The sequence below is a fragment of the Crocodylus siamensis genome, chromosome 2 (genome assembly GCF_052110815.1).
Source record: "Crocodylus siamensis isolate JL-2025a chromosome 2, ASM5211081v1, whole genome shotgun sequence".
Classification (NCBI taxonomy): domain Eukaryota; kingdom Metazoa; phylum Chordata; order Crocodylia; family Crocodylidae; genus Crocodylus; species Crocodylus siamensis.
Window position 1 is genome coordinate 66,180,612 of NC_143396.1, and position 16,294 is coordinate 66,196,905.

The 16,294-nt window shown below is 45.0% G+C and overlaps 1 pseudogene; it reads right to left on the minus strand.

Moving 5' to 3' along the window:
* LOC149870346 (cytochrome P450 4V2-like) overlaps positions 1-15,515 on the minus strand; it is a 32,533-nt pseudogene extending 17,018 nt beyond the window's left edge.
* Between the last annotated feature and the right edge of the window lie 779 nt (positions 15,516-16,294).

Consider the following 16,294-nt stretch of genomic DNA (forward strand, 5'->3'; position numbering starts at 1 on the left):
CAGCACCACTGCTCCTGACATTCTGAGATCCTAGGAGACAGTCAAGGAGAGTATGTTGCATTTGGGATGTTGGAGGACCGTTTGATTCATACAGATGCAAGGTGGAACAAAATGGTACAAAACAGTATCTGTTCCCTACAGGTCTATGTTTGTCACTCTTTGGAATGTTTTACCCTGCTCACACACCTGTACAGTAGCCTTATAAAAATGTCAGAAGTTTTTCAAAGCCATTTGAAAGGTTTCAAATGTTACATATGTCCCTAGTTAGACAAACAGTATAGTTCCTCCAGCCAAGCTAGGATACCATTCCCAGAGACTCTTTCCTAAGAGTCCCACTGCTTCAAAGACTACCTCTCTCCTGTGGCCCTCTCCTTTTGCATTCTTAGCCCAAGTAACTTCCAGCTGGGTTTTATAACTGGGAATTGGCTAGTCCTACCTTCTTAAACCCACAGGTTCATTTATCATGTACCTCTCTCAGATAAGGTGATCTTCTCAAAGACTAAACTGCGGGCCACTGTAATCACATTTTGATCTCTCTTCCATTGATCTACTTCTTTTCATTAACTGGAACACAATGAAAAGAAGAATAACAGATTACCTTGTCAGTAAAACTGTGGAGGATTTTGAGACTTCTATTATGTTCCCTTCCTTCTTGAAAGAGAAGGTATGTAAGGTCAGGCCAAAGCCAAGGAGCCTTTTGTCTATGATGAATCATATCACTCATTCTAGGATATGAAAAATAGCACTAATTAATATTTATTGCCAAAAACACAATCACAACGAATCCTTAAAAGCCTAAGGCAATCAAAATATCCCCAAACTGATGTAAAATACCATTTTATGATGCGGACACAATCATTTTGTCTTTAGGGGTACAAACTGCTTTTATTATTATTTTCTATTTATAATGTCAAAAGCATCTACTGTAATTTAGCAGCGTTTGAGAGAGTGAGTGAAATCTATTCCCATGTCAAAGTAATATTAAACTAGTATATTTGGCAATAGAAAGAAAGGAAACTCAGGACCAAATTATTTCAGCATTGCTGTGGTATAAACCTGATTTAACTTTACTGATGTTAAATCTTTTCATTTGGATTTGTATTGGTGAAGTGGTATGGAAAGCTGAACTTTTTATTCATCTGCTTTCTAATTATTCATCTAACAATTCACATGATGTTTCCTCTGATTTTAACATCATTGTAATTGTCATCTAATGAACAAACCCCAGCAACACAGAGAACTTCTGGCAAAATAATTTTGTAGTGAGAAAACCATGCGATTAAAATTCAAGAGAAATGAACTCATCCATACTGTTGCTTCTCTAGTGATACCTGCACCGCTTTCTGCACAGATTTCCAATGTTCTCAAGTTCAAAGTCACTTCTATGATCTAGAATGGGGGAACGACCCTTCTGTACCCTGGGAGGGAGTTTCAAATAATTCTCCCTCTCCCATCCCTGCACTCTCCAGCAGGGTTTGCATCCTAGTTATGCCACTGGTGACATATAGGAAACACATGTTTCCCCTAAAGTTAATTAATCAAATTCATGTTGTGACATCCTGTGTTTAGTCAGCAGTGCAAAACATTGCATTCTAATTTGGTTTGCAAGCTACTGGTAATCTATGCTCAATCTGCTATGTGGATCTAGTGTTCCGCTCCTTCCTTTCCCAAAAGGAGTCACATAGGTAGTGGTGACTGTTTCAATCTATGTTAGCCAGAAATGGGCTGAATTTAAACTGTCAGGAATCATCAGGATTTTTATCTAAAAAAAATAAACAAACAAAGTTTCTGTCACAAACTTTTGAAAAGTATGTCAACGTTTGCTAAAATTTAGTTAAAAAAACAAAAACAGAAAATTTCTGATATTATTAAGACATCTTGTTTTTATTTTTAATTTTGAAATGACACTTCCAAAAATATCATATAACATTTTAAGAGTTCAGCACTGAAATGAAGTTTTTTGGTTTTATGGGTATTATAAGTTTTAATTGACACACCATTTAGCAGAATGTTATTTCCATGGGGATTGTTTGTGTTGTTCTGATTTAGAATAGAAATTCTGAACTTGCAGAATCTCTCCTGTCTCTAAGCAGCTCTGGCTGAATTGCAACTGCAGCCTGTTCATCTGTTGGTGTAGAACTTATTCATTCATTACATATCTCTCTTGCATATGTGGAAAATGTATATGTTTTCCTATACCCTTATATAATAGGGAACCCTAACCCTGTTAAAGGGAAAAGAAGACCGGGGAGGAAGAATTAGCAAGGCCCCTTTAAAACCAGAACTTTTGTACCCCAAAGGGAGAAAGATTACTTGCATCAGAGTGATGGCTTGTCCAGTTGTAGAGGCCCCAACTGCCAGGAGGGGTCCCAACTTGAGAAGCAGGGGAAAGCTACCTACAGCAGAGGCCAAATGAAGAAGAACAACTGAACCTGGGCCATGGACTCACACTCTACAAAACCTAGCCCAAGGGTGGGCAAAATACTGTACATGAGCCATTTTATCTGGTCTGCAGGTCGATATCTATCTCCCAATTCACTGTACCCAGCCTGGCTGCCCCTGCTGTGCTCACATGGGGAAGTGGTGGCAGTAGCAGCAGCAGGCAGATGGGCAGGTGGAAGGTGGGAAGCAAATGCTAGGAGGGAGCAAAGCAGCAGCTGGGTGGGAGTGCAGGGCCTGCACCAGTGTGCTGGGGCGAGGGCCAGCAGGGGCCCAGGGTCGGGCAGCCAGAGCATGGAGCCCAGGCCAGTGGGGGTGTGGAGTCTGCCTGGCTCCATCATGCTGGGCTCCCCAGGGCTCACATACAGTTCCCAGGTTCTCTGTCTGAACTGCGCACCTCCAGTGGGGAGCCCCACACAATAGAGCCGGTGGCCCGACCCTGCTCACTGCTACGTGCAGGTCATAGGGAATGGCAGGGAGCTCCATGCTATGGAGCTGGGCTCTGCCACTCCAGCTAAGCCCCATGACCTGCACCACCAGCTTCCTTGCACAGGGCTTCAGCAGCATGGGGTTCAGATGGAGAACCTCAGAACTGTATGTAAGCCCTGAATGATGGAGCCAGAAGGCTGGCCATGTGCAATCCTGGGGCTCGCCAGGACCCTATGCCGCCAGGAGGCTCCACCTGCCATGAGCCATTACCACCGTGAGGCTCTACTGCATGCTGCTGGTGGCAAGGGCTATGCATAATGGCGGGGCATGTGTGGGGGGGCTTACAGAGGGGCCCCACATATACCCCACCACACACATGTACCATAGATTCATAGTTTCATAGTTTCTATCATCCCACACCCCAAACCCATCAGCCCCCCACATACCCTCAGCCCCCCATATCCACCCACCCCCATACTCACCACACCTAGCCACCCTTCCCCACAAATCCCAAAAATGCATCCACACATGCACCTACACCCTCCCCCACACTCCTTCTTGACCTTTCTGGTCCTGGCCCCAGCACTGACCAGACAAGGGTGCCTCAGTTCAGGCTTCTGAGCAACTAGCCCACATTCTCCAACATGGTCCACCTTCTCAGGCCTTACTATAGGGTTACCCACCCAGTTGTGGGGGCTAGTTATTAAGGCACCCTGACCGGCCTTTCCGTGGAGAGGTAACTGCCCTTCCTGGGGGCTCCAACACCACTAGGAGCCCCACCAGGCCACCCATCCCTAGCAGGGTGAAGTTTAAGGTCATGCCCAGGACCAGGACCTCCAAACCATCCCCATAAGCTGTTGCCCTTACCTCCAAGGTCTTCCTGGAGCAACAGAGCTCAGCAGGGAAATGTTTCTTCCCTGCTGGCTGGTCACAAACTGCTCCCCTTCAGCATAGAGAGCTGGGTATTAAATGGCTGCCCTCATCAAGCAACTGCTCTCTCCCTGGCCTAACCCTTGGATTGGTAGGCACCAACAGTGCCCTGCCACAGGAAGGAAAAAAGAAGGATGGATCCCGATGTACGCTAGCCAGACTAGTAACCTAAGGATGAGGAGGGAGGAGGCAAGGTATCAAGGCAGGGCCCCAGTTACCCCAAAGACAACCTCCTAAACAGCATATTAAGACTAACATCAAGGCATGGCAAGTGGGAAAGAGATGCCACATTAGGGGGCCAGGGTAGGCAGACAGATGTAGTACAGCCACTAGGGGTGTCATGACCACCCCTGGAGGTGCACCCCATTACACCTTGCCATCCTTCCTTCCATCACCTGTTTCCATACATGGGTACAAGGTAATACTTACTGTACCGAGGTAAATTGCTCTTGTTCAGGTGTCCTACAGCTCTGGATTTTGCTTTTGTAAGACCTAGGTGTTACTGCTGGCTTGGGCCAATCTTAATCTTAATCAACACAATTAGAAAACAGACCTGAAAGAGCTACCCTTACTTGTAAATAGTAAGGACATATTCAGAATCATTATTCTTCTGTGCACCAATATTCTTGCCCATTGCAGTTTCTAGAAAAAGAAAATTTAGCGAGGTAGATAAATGAACACAGTCATGCAGTACTTGCAAATACTGGAATCATTTACATTCCCTTGGCAGGGTATTATTTTGTAGATGTACTCTTTTTTTCTTATTCTAGTTCTAATATTCATCTTCCCTTACTTCTTTTTCATTTCATATTCCATATTGATCTCCAATAGCACTACAACACTGTACTTGGAAGTTTCTTTATTATTGTATTGCTGTCATTTACTACACTTTCCTAGCAATTGTTGAATCGTACCTAGGACTTACCACAAATGATATCCAGAGCACACAGAGTGACGTCTAGAAAACAATCAAATGGTTCTTTGTCAACATGTTTTTCAAGCTTCTGAACTAAAATATTGGCTTGTTCATTCATAACTGCTAGAAAATCAGCCAAGATTGTGAAGTGGAAAGTGGGTGTTATCATTTTTCTCGTGGAACGCCACTTATCTCCAGTGCTACAAAATACAGTTAGATATTACAACATAAGGGAAAAAATATATCACAAAGGAAACAAAGTGTTTGTTGAGGTGTTCAGTAGATTATACATTTCCTAGCATTCAAACATTTACAATTAGTACCATTATTAGTAAAGCTAAACTTTACTTGCCAATAGCCTCTGTAGTCTATGTCAGCACATCTACATAAATGATAACTAAGAGCACTCTGTTGATTTATGGCAGTGTTAGAGTTGTGCTGTATTTGTGATGGTCTAGGAAACATGTAAGAGGCAAGATTTTTGTGGGTGATATCTTTTATTAGACCAACTGCATATTTAGGGTAGATTTAGATGAGCTTTTGAGTGCAAGGCACACTTCTAAATTTCTGAATACATGGAGCAACATCAACAGGGCAAGTATGAATTAAATTAAATGAAACTGGTCAGAATACTGCTTCCTGAGGAAATACAAACAATACCGCTGCACTGAGCTAGTTCATCCTCCCCCAGAATTCCCTACATCACTCCTGTGATCCCACCTAGCCCTACAGCCATGTGCTCTTTGGGAAACACACTGCAGGAATGAGCCAGACCAAGACTCAAGCTGGCAGAAGCAATATATGCCAGGAACAACTCACACATTGTATTCTCTACAGCAGGAATGTCAAAGGTATGGACTGCAGAACTATATCATTCTGCCTGCAGGGCTAGAAATTTGGCAGTGGGACAAGTGGTGGCAGCATTAATTGCCAAGGCTCCCAAACCAATGGCAATTACTATTTGTCTCACTGCCAAGTTTCTGACTCCAGACAGCCCTATAGGCCAGATAAGGAGTGTGGAGTTGTGTCAACTGCCCCACAAGACTGCCCATTGGCCAGAAATTTGGCAGTGGAACTAGCAGCAATTGGCAGCTCCAAGAACTGCAGAAATTAATGTCACCACTGCTCATCCTTCTGCCAAATTTCCAGCTTTTTAGGTAGCCCCACAGGCTAGTTGGCACTGCTCCATGCTTTGGATCCAGCCCTCAGGGGTGGCAAATGTGGTGGCAAAACAAGTGAAAATTGGCTTACACTTTTTATTTTCCTTACAGGCAGGAAGTGGAAGCAGACAGGATAAGTTACTCTCCTTTACTTAGTATTCTACTGGGTAAAGACCTTACCTAAGAACAAGGAAATCTAGGTTCTAGATCACTCATACCTCGGAAGAATATCCTAATCACCAGACTACAGACAGGATAGTTAGGGACACCATCTTCTCCCCATGGAAACTGGGCCACTAGACAGTCAAGAGCTCAAATTTCACTGGGACAGAGATAAAGCAAGTGAGAAGAAGCATGTTGTGCAGACTTCTGATGACTATGCAAAAAAGTTATACTGTGCCTCAGGAGCTGAGAATGAGCTAAATATAAAATTTGATCTGTTCTATACCCCAGCAACTGTACAGGAGTCAGCAGAGCAAATTTTGGACCAAGAGTCAAGAGAGATGGGTTCCGGTCATAGATTTGTCACTGCTGGTAAGTGAAAAGGAAGTTTTCAAACATTAATGGTCAAAGTCATAGTTGTAGCTGCCTTTGCTTATAAGCTATACAAATGATGGGGGGTGGGGTTGTATTTGTGAATTGTGCATATTTATCACATATGCTGAAGGAACAGTCTTTTATTATGGCTTTTGTGGGAATCACTATAGTTTCCTTTGGCTTCCCAATCTGTAAACTAGACACAACAACATGTATTCATTTATAATCAAGTCATACATGAGCAATAACTATTATTATGCACCTGAACTGAGGTTGCACATTTTCGAAGTATAAACAGTGTCTGGCTTAAGATTCTGTGTTCTATAGTTATTTCATATGGTCTCTCTTCCCCTGCAGTTGGAATATCCACTTGAGAACATAAACTGTTAGTGTTGCTATTGACACACAATTACTAGGGCTGTGCAAAATTTCGCCAGCTGTTTTGATCTGACACTGTTTCCACTCATTTCGAGCTCGAAACAGTGAAATCGAATTGAAATGAAGGGCTTCAAAACACCTTCAAAACAAAACGAGACTAGTCAAAAAGTTTTGAAAGTTTCGAAACATTTCGCATTTCAAAGCAGCCAGCACGAGGTGGTGGGAGACACGGGAGAACTAGGGCTGGCTCTCCCCATCTCCCGCCACCCAGCTGCAGGAAGCTGATCACAGCGCAGAGGGCTCAGTTCCCCTCCCAAGCACTGTTATCAGGCTGGGGAAAGGAACTGAGCCCAATCGCTCAGTTCTCCTCCCCAGCCCAGATCTAGCAGCTGGGCTGACTTCCCATCCCCAGCCAGATCTAGCGCGGGGGATGAGGACTGAGCAATTGGGCTCAGTTCCCTTCCCCAGTCCCAGGCGGTAGCACCAGCTTCCCTTCCTCATCTGGCAGGCACAAGCAGGCAGATAGGGGGCCCGCAGCCCCGATCTGTCTGCCAAATGAAAGAGGTTGTTTCAAGCTTTTCCATTATAGCTAATGGGCCAAACATCAAAACAGCATCGAACCAGCCTCACTGTTTCGATGAAGCAAAATGGAACAGCTGTTTCAAATTTAAATGAAATTCAAAACGAAACGCTGTTCTGTCGAAACCTCGAAACTCAAGTTGAAACAGAACAGTGCAGTTTCACACAGCCCTAATAATTACCATATTTATTCAAGTACAAGATGAGGTTTTTTTCCCCCCCAGTCAGCATGGACGGGGAAAAGTCACTCGTCTTACATTCAATTACAAGGAAACCTCATTAAATACACTGTCTATCATTAAACTGCTGCCAAAAGCAGCATGTGCTCAGTAAAGTAAACCAACTATGAACCCTAATGTAGACCAACTATGAACCCAATTAAACACACCCAACACTAAGCACAACTATAAAACACATGGCCCGTACTGGACAAAGATGCAGATGGAAACCTCTTATTTTCTGTGCACAGCCCTTAAAAAAAAAAAAAAAAGAGCAGCTGTTCTCCCAGAGGGGAACAAGCACTGGGCTTGGAAGTACTGCAATACTAGGCCAGCACTTAGAAAGACCAGAGCAAGTTCAGATATCCTTCTCTGGTGCCAAAATGCTGATACAAACCTACTTTTTGGGGGGTGGCATCCTCAGGCCTCATGAAAGCCTTGGAGTTCAGATGCCCACCTAGTCTTACTTGCTCTTATCCAAAAGGCTGAGGGGAAAGGTGAGAAAGCAGTCCCTCAGTGCCACAAAAGTAGTGGCACCTAGAATAGGTTAATGTAACCCATCTAAATTAGCTAAATGGTAGTGACTACTCAGAGAGTAGTAATCAATGGTTTAATACTTAGTTGACAGCTGGAATCAAGTTAAGTGCCCCAGAGGTCGGTCCTGGGGCTGGTTTTGTTCAATGTTTTCATCAACAACTTGGAAGATGACATGGAGTGCACCCTCAGCAAATCTGCAGATGATTCCAAGCTGTGGGAAGTAACAGATATGCTGGAGGGTAGAGCTACGATTCAGAGTACCCTAGACAAATTGAAGGATTGAGCCAAAAGCTCTCTCATGAGGTTCAACAAGGACAAGTGCAAAGTCCTACACTTAAGATGGAACAATCCTATGCACCATTACAGGCTGGAGGCTAGCTGGCTGGGCAGAAGCTCAGCAGAAAAGGACCTAGGGGTTACAGTGGACAATACATTGAATATGAGCCAGCAGTGTGTCCTTGTTGCCAGGAAGGCTAATGGCATACTGGGCTGCATTGGTAGGTGTGTTGGCAGTAGGTCCAGGGAACTCATTATTCCCCTCTATTCAGCATAGGTGAGGCCACATCTGGGGTACAGTGTTCAGTTTTGGGCCCCCACTACAGAAAGGACATGGACAAATTGGAGACAGAGTCTAGCGAAGGGTGACAAAAAAGGTGAGGGGGCTGGGGGACATGACCATGGGTGACTGGTGCCATCTGAGTTGGGGCGGGGGGGCACATGTCCCCCTGTTGACCAGTCAGCGACTGGAGAGAGGGGGGTCCCCTGCAACTGATCACACTCACCTGAAAGTGGCTGTGGAGCTCCCAGAAGCTGCAGCTGCTTCATTCACTGTTTCATTCTGGCTGACGCTCACAGGGGGGACACCAGCACTCCCACCTGAGCCCCCGCCCATCGCCTAAGCGGGGAGCATGGTCTGACAGGGGATACACCAGTGCTCTCAGGGGATGCACATGCACCCCCTACACGTTGCCACTGGACATGACTTATGAGGAAAGACTGAGGAAACTGGGCTTATTTAATTTAGTGAAGAAGAGACTGAGAGGGGACTTAATAGTAGCTTTCAACTACCTGAAGGGGGTTCAAAAGAGAATGGAACTAGGCTGTTCTCAGGGGTGGCAGATGACAGAACAAGGAGCAACAGTCTCAACTTGCAACAAGGGAAGGTTAGGTTATATATTAGGAATAATTTTCTCAGTAGGAGGGTAGTAAAACACTGGAACAGGTTACCCAGAGAGGTGGTGGAAGCTTCATCCATGGAGGTTTTCTAGACCCAGCTAGACAAAGCTTTGGCTAGAATTATCTACTTGAGAAGTGTCCTGCTTTGAGCAAGGAGTTGGACTAGATGACCTCCTGAGGTCCCTTTCACCCCTAACTTTCTACAATTCTGTAAGTGGGCAGCTAATTAGCATGTGGATCCTGGGGAGGGGGGTGGCAGCTGGTATCTAGAGTACATACACATACAGGTCAGCACTGCTCAATGGCATCACCATGGTTGCAAACACTGTTCAATCTGGTGGAGCTCAGCCCAACGAATTATGTGGTAAATCATGAGCTGTTTGGCTTTTAATATCATGTAGTTTCTAGTTTGTACTATATATAAGTAGGTGTAATAGTATATTTATGGAGCACCTGTGCTAAAACTTGCAGCAGCTTCAATAAAGGTAATATTCATCAATTCTGGATGAACTAAGTCTATGGTTACGGTGTTCAATTTACTATAGCTATGTTTATTTTCAAGGTCAGTTTTTTCAAATTTGCTTCTCATTTTCACGTTCTCAGGGAGGATAGGGTTTGACAGTAAGGAGGTTAGGTAGGTATAAAGTTGGAGACAAGCAGAGTCCTTCAGGTTTATTTTCCCTACTGTACCAGTGGAAAAGGGGCAAATTCAAGGCAAAATGCCATAATTAGATTCTATTCCTAGAAAATTCTTAAGTTCCCAAATATAAAACCTAGTCATTGGGAGTCATCTTGTAATCAAGGTTGTCTTACATTTGAATCAATATGGTACTTTTAAATACCTTGCAAGTACCTGCTGCAGGTAAGATTCATTTATGTTGCATAAAGACAAGTGTAGCTAAATATACCTCACTGAGCCAAATACACTGAATTTGATGGAAATAAGTGAATTTGTCTCTCACTTATAAGTCAATAAGCTTATTTATGAAACAGAATATGTCAGTGTTAGAACATACTGACCCATCACAGTCTATGAATGTATGCACTTTTCAGAAACTACTGTTTTTTCTACCTACTAGTGTTAGCTACCTAATGGTAGGAGGCATGCCTCATGCTGCATTGCAAGCCATATGTGGGCCTGGTGCTGTTCTTTCCACAGATGTACTTTGCACTCTGCTTTGTAGTAATTACAAACCAGTCTCTTCCTATTGATTTGCAATACTCAATGATCATAGACTATATTCAGTCTGGCCATGAACTCTCATTGATAAAATATAGTAAAATGTGTGGTTTAGAAGAGTCTGTCTAGTGCTTTTCAGTGGTATCTGTCCTAGGAGTATAGCTGTGAACTACTTCCACTGTTCAAGGCAGAAGTTTATGTACAAACTGTGCAGTATGCCAAGTTTTGCTTCCTGAGGTACATGGAGTTGGGGATGAGCATAGACGATGTCTAGATCAATAAGACTGTAAGTGCCATGTGGACTTATATTACATTTTGAAGAGCTATACTTGGAAGAGTCTTCTTTGAATAGTTAAAGGTAGTTGATACCTGTGAAAACTTGAGTTCTGTACTTGCAAGCACGGCCTCGTAAAGTCCTACCTGTATCCCTTGCAAAGCATGAACTTGTATTCTTTTCCATGTCCTGAGAAGAGCAATACTGCAGGAAATGTGAGCTAATACCTGCATAGGTTATACTATAAACACTCTAAATTAGTCTGTTATGCTCCTCATTTGCAAAGAAAAAGCTTTAAGACATTATAGTTTACATTAACAGTATAAGCTGTATTATAAACTTAAGTATCAAACCCCACATAACTTTGGAATACCTTGTTAGAAGTCCTGTGCCAAGCCACGGATGTAGAAACTGGTAAGTATAGGATTTGTCTATATTCTTCAAACTGTTCAAAATAACCTGCCAGTAGAGAAAAAGATTGGGGGAGGAATATCTTTTAGAAGATGTATGATTACTGCCTATCACCTCAACTAATATTGCCTTGTTATATTCTTGCTTATTTGTCTATCTGTGTCTAATAAAAGATCATGTGTTTTCTGGGGGATGAGCCATCTCTTTATTCTGTGCTTGTACATTTCCTAACACAGTGGGGCCTGATCCATAACTTGGTGCCTAAAAACAGGGAATCAAGATTTACATTTATCCCCAAAGAAACGAAAACCATTTAGGACTACCCTGCATGCTCCATCAACCTGCAAATCCTACAGGACACTGTTCCTCAGTTTTACTGGGTGTGTCTACACATTGCCATACAGCGACATAGCAATGCACTACATTGCCGTACGGCAAGCTGTGGTGATGTAATGATCACATAGGTCTACATGTGATCACTAGCTATGTTTCCATAATAGCACGCTGCCCATTTATAGTGCACAGCTATAGCAACATAGCAGGGAAATCTAAGCATGTGCTGCTCGTACAGTGTAGTATGGGTGGTTACTGTGCTGTGATTTAGTACTTCAGGGATGTACTATTGCATGGCATCATAGCAATATTGCCTTACGGCAATGTGTAGAGGCACCTACTGAATAGAAAATACCCATGTCCCTCCCTAATAACATACAATCTCCTCCTGCGAGATGCAACTGATACAAATGCAACTGAGAAATTAAGGCACATGAATAAACACCAGAGTTTATTGCTCCCAGGCACACTGTTTGAATGTAAGCCTGGGAGCAAGAAACTATGGTGCAAATTCCAGAGTTTATCCATGTATAACAAGTTGAGCTGGGTTGAAACAGCACCTGCTGGCAGGGGGCCCTGGGAGTCAGCCTGCTAGCCCAGGGCTGTTCCCCCCAGCTCAATATGCTGCGGAGGGGTGGCTGGGACACAAGGGAGCTTCACTGAGGGCCTAGCTGGCAGGCACCCCCACAGTGAAGCACCATCATGCCCCAGCAAGCCCTTCCAACATCACACATGAACTGCTACAGTTTTTTACTCCATAAATTTGTTTACTCCAACCTAATAGGGACACATGTGTAGACACCAAGATGTTAACCGCGCAGTAAATGTCTCGTAGATGCGCCCACTGAGTAGTTTCTCAATACACCTGAACAGAGGGAGTGACCAGCATGAAGTGTAAAAATCTCACCCCAACTAATAGGTTTAGTCACTGGTAACAGGGCTATCTGACCAGCTTTTTTCAATGTTAACTATGCACGCTACAGATTAAACAACATAAATTTCCAATTTCCAAACTTCCAATTATGGACTGACTCATGTTTAGTAACATCACCAGATATGCCCACAATCACAGATTCAAGAGGAGTAGGCAAACTCACCTCCACAGTATCAGGATGATATAAGAGCACACAAGGCAGTGGCCCTATCCAAAGTTTTAACAGTGATTGATTCCTGTTTTCTTCACAGCATTGCATCATTTTTTCAAAGAACACTGGAAAGTAACAGAAATAGAACTTCTGTCATTACTGCAGCTGGAGCTTTGGTATTGTGACAAAGCACACATCTTTTAAGTATTTATTAGCAAGAAACTTAGTCATCCCAACCAAATTGATGACTTTCCTAAAATAGGCTTTCTACAGATACATACAAAAAGACAGCACTCAACTTTAACAGAAATAGATGGGACAAGCAATAAAATAAAATAAAAGAAGAATATTTATCCATATTTTATCTATGGGTAACACAGGAACACAGAGATTATGTGACTAATCAATATAGTTAATCAAGGATGTATTCAGCAAACCTATCGGGTGCATTGACCATGCATCCATCTTCATAGTAATGACTTTTCTGACCAACACCACTGATAACAGATGGAAGGAAAACCTTAGGCGGTAAAGGATCATCTACTAAGCACTAAATATTCCATGTTAGTTGCAAGGCCTTAATTCAGTCCATTTGAGAGAGCAAGTGGAAAATCTGAGCACCTTTGTTACAAAAAAATTCCATGGCAATATTAGAACATAAGAATAGCTAAGAGACTCATATTAGTCTCTATAAACAGCATTCAGAGCAGAATATTTATGTTCTCCCAGTCCTTTGTACTGTGGGAGGTGCTCACATCTTGGTCCAGATCCTCCTCTCATTGAAGTTAATGAAAGGTTTCTGACACTGTTATTCTCAGATTAGTTCTGAGTCACAACACATGATAGCGTAATGATGTTTGCCTTGAGAATGCATGTGTGTTTCCATTTGGGGACACAAACAGGTGCCATGTCTGTATGTAAGCCAATGACAGAATCTGATCTTTTGTCTTTATAGTATTGTCTTCCTCGTTACAACCACCTTTATACTCTGCATCAAACTAAAAGAAACTGTTTTCTGACTTCCAATAATCATGGATAACTTCCAAAAGAGAGACATTAGGTTTAGGGCTCAAAAATAAAACACAAACAAACAGTCCTTGGGCCTGCACTGTTCAACATCTTCATCAGACTTGGATGAGGGGGTAAATAGCACCCTGTTCAAATTTGCTGATGACACTAAGATGTGGGGGGGATGTGGGCACGCTAGAAGGGAATAGGCTGCAATCACACCTAGACAGGTTACAGGGGTGGGCAGATGAGAATAGGATGGGATTCAACACCGGCAAGTGCAAGGTGATGCACCTGGGGAGGAAGAACCAGAGCCATACCTATAGGCTGGGGAACTCCCTTGTGAGAACCACTGACCTAGAATAATTGAGGGGGAATCTGCTGTTGTAAAGGATTATTTTTCAAGATGACAAAGCTTTGGTATTGTGCAGCACACTGGGGCACTTCAGTGGAGAGCAAAATCCAGCCAGGCAGTATGACCTTGACCATACAGTTTAAACAGACAGAACATCCACAACCACTGGCTGACAGTTGTGGCTCAGAGGGTTGGGCTCATGTAGTCTGGAGAAGAGAAGACTGAGCAGAGGATGGATTTAATAGCAGTCTTCAGCTATCTGAAGGGTGGTTACAGAGAAGATGGAGCTACACTGTTCTCAGTGGTGGCAGATGAGAGAACAAGGAGCAATGTTTCAAGTTCCAGCAAGGGTAGGTTAGATATTAGGAAAAAAACTCTTGCTAGGAGGGTAGTAAAGGGCAGGTTACTCGGAGAACTTGTGGACTCTCCATCCTTGAAGGCTTTTAAGACCCCAGTACACAAAGCCCTGGCTGAGACGATCTAGTTGGGGCAGGCGTGGGCAAAATGCGGCCTGGGGGCCAGATGCAGCCCGCCAGGCCATTCTATCTGGCCCACAGGGCCCCTAAAAATTTTAGAAAATTTGCATTTATCTGTTCCTGGCTGCCTGTCATGCAGCCCTCAATGGCTTGCCAAAACTCAGTAAGCAGCCCTCCACCCGAAATAACTGCCTGCCTCTGTGTTGGGGACTAGATGCGACATCCTGAGCTCCCTCCCAACCCTCACTTTCTATGAGTCTATGACCGGGGGCCAGAGTGTTATCCTATGGAGGCCAAATAGTTAGAAAGAGAGTAAGCAGGCATGAATCTGCCTTAGTTGGAAGCTCTGGCAGATGCAGGAGGGAGCGCACAGTAAGTAAGGATGGATCTAGGATTATGAAAAGGAGGTGCTGTCATGAGCTGGCCCTCTGGCCTCAGGGGCAGGCAGGACGAGCTGCCACCCACTCTGGCAGAGGAGCCAGGCAGCTCGGCCGGACCCTCAGCTCCGTGGGGTGGCAGGAGCAGAGGAGGAATGGAAGTGGGGGCAACACCCCTACTCCCCCTCATCCTCCCCATTCGCCTCGGTCAGCGCATCTATTCAAGACCTTGGGTCCTGGCAGAGGGCCCAGGCAGAGACAAGCCGGAGCCTGCTCTTACCGCTTATCTCCTCCCACCTCCCTTATCAGTTCCCACCTCCTGCCTCCTTCAGAGATTGCGGGGGCCGGGGCAGCTTCCTCCAGTATCCGTGATGGGACCCGACCCGCGCGCCGGCTCCAGGCTTCTCTACCCCGGCGTGTCTCCAAGGCCAATGCCAGAGGCAGGCAGAGCCCCCTCACCCCGCTGTGCCTGCGGCTCCTACCGTGCGCCGTGCGCTCCAGCAGCTGCGCGTTGCCCAGCAGCGGGTAGCAGGGGCTGAGCCCTGGCACCGTCCGCAGCTGCCGCCACCTGCCCAGGGCCGCGGCCAGCAGGCGCAGGGCGGGGGCTGCCCCCAGCGCCACGAGCAGGGCGCCCCCTGCCGCCGCCGCCCAGTACAGCAGCCGCGCGCCCCCCTCCACCGCCGCCCCCACCAGCCCCGAGCACATGGCCGCCGCCATCTGCCTGTTAGAAATATTATTAAAAATGTATAGTGAATAGAGTGTTGTTAGAACTGCACAGTTTGTATCTCGTACCTGATAAGAAGAAACACCACCAAGGACATCTCGCTAATTTACTATCTCTTTGTAACACTAAATCACACATACCTTCAAACTCCTCTGCCTCTACTCTTGTAAACTACAAAGGCTGTGATTTAATTGGCTGTGTCCTTGGGAAAGGGGGGGGTTTGAACTTTTGGTAACCTGGAGAGCTTTCTAAGCATGCGTAATTAGCTAATGCATATATGCCTATCCGCCCTGCATACTTAAGTAGTTAATTATAATGCACATGCGACGGATGACGTGACGTCATTTCATATATGTTTGTATGAACCGGAAATGAGTTGTAAGAGTTCCTGCTTCTGCACACGTGCCCAGGAGGGAAGGGATAAAACCCAGCTGAGAGTTTTCCTCAGAGGCAGAGTGTGGTCTTTTGTCTTCACTCTGACCCTATTTGCAAATATACCTTTTGTGTTGCTAATAGTGTGTCTGAGAGTTCTTCGCCTCCTGAGAAACGAACCGCAGCATTTTTGCAACATGCCCCCCACCCGTCACCGCCCGCTTCTGTGCGCCGGGATGTGCTGGGCCGGGGGCGCACGCGCCCGGCAGCGCCGCTCCCTCTGCAGCAGGCCCGCGCTTCGCTGGAGATGCACAAGCAGGGCCGGTGGCTCCCCTCAGTTCAGGCTCCTGGACTGTTGCACGGCAGGAGAAAGGTCGGGGTCAAACAGCTTTCTTCACCC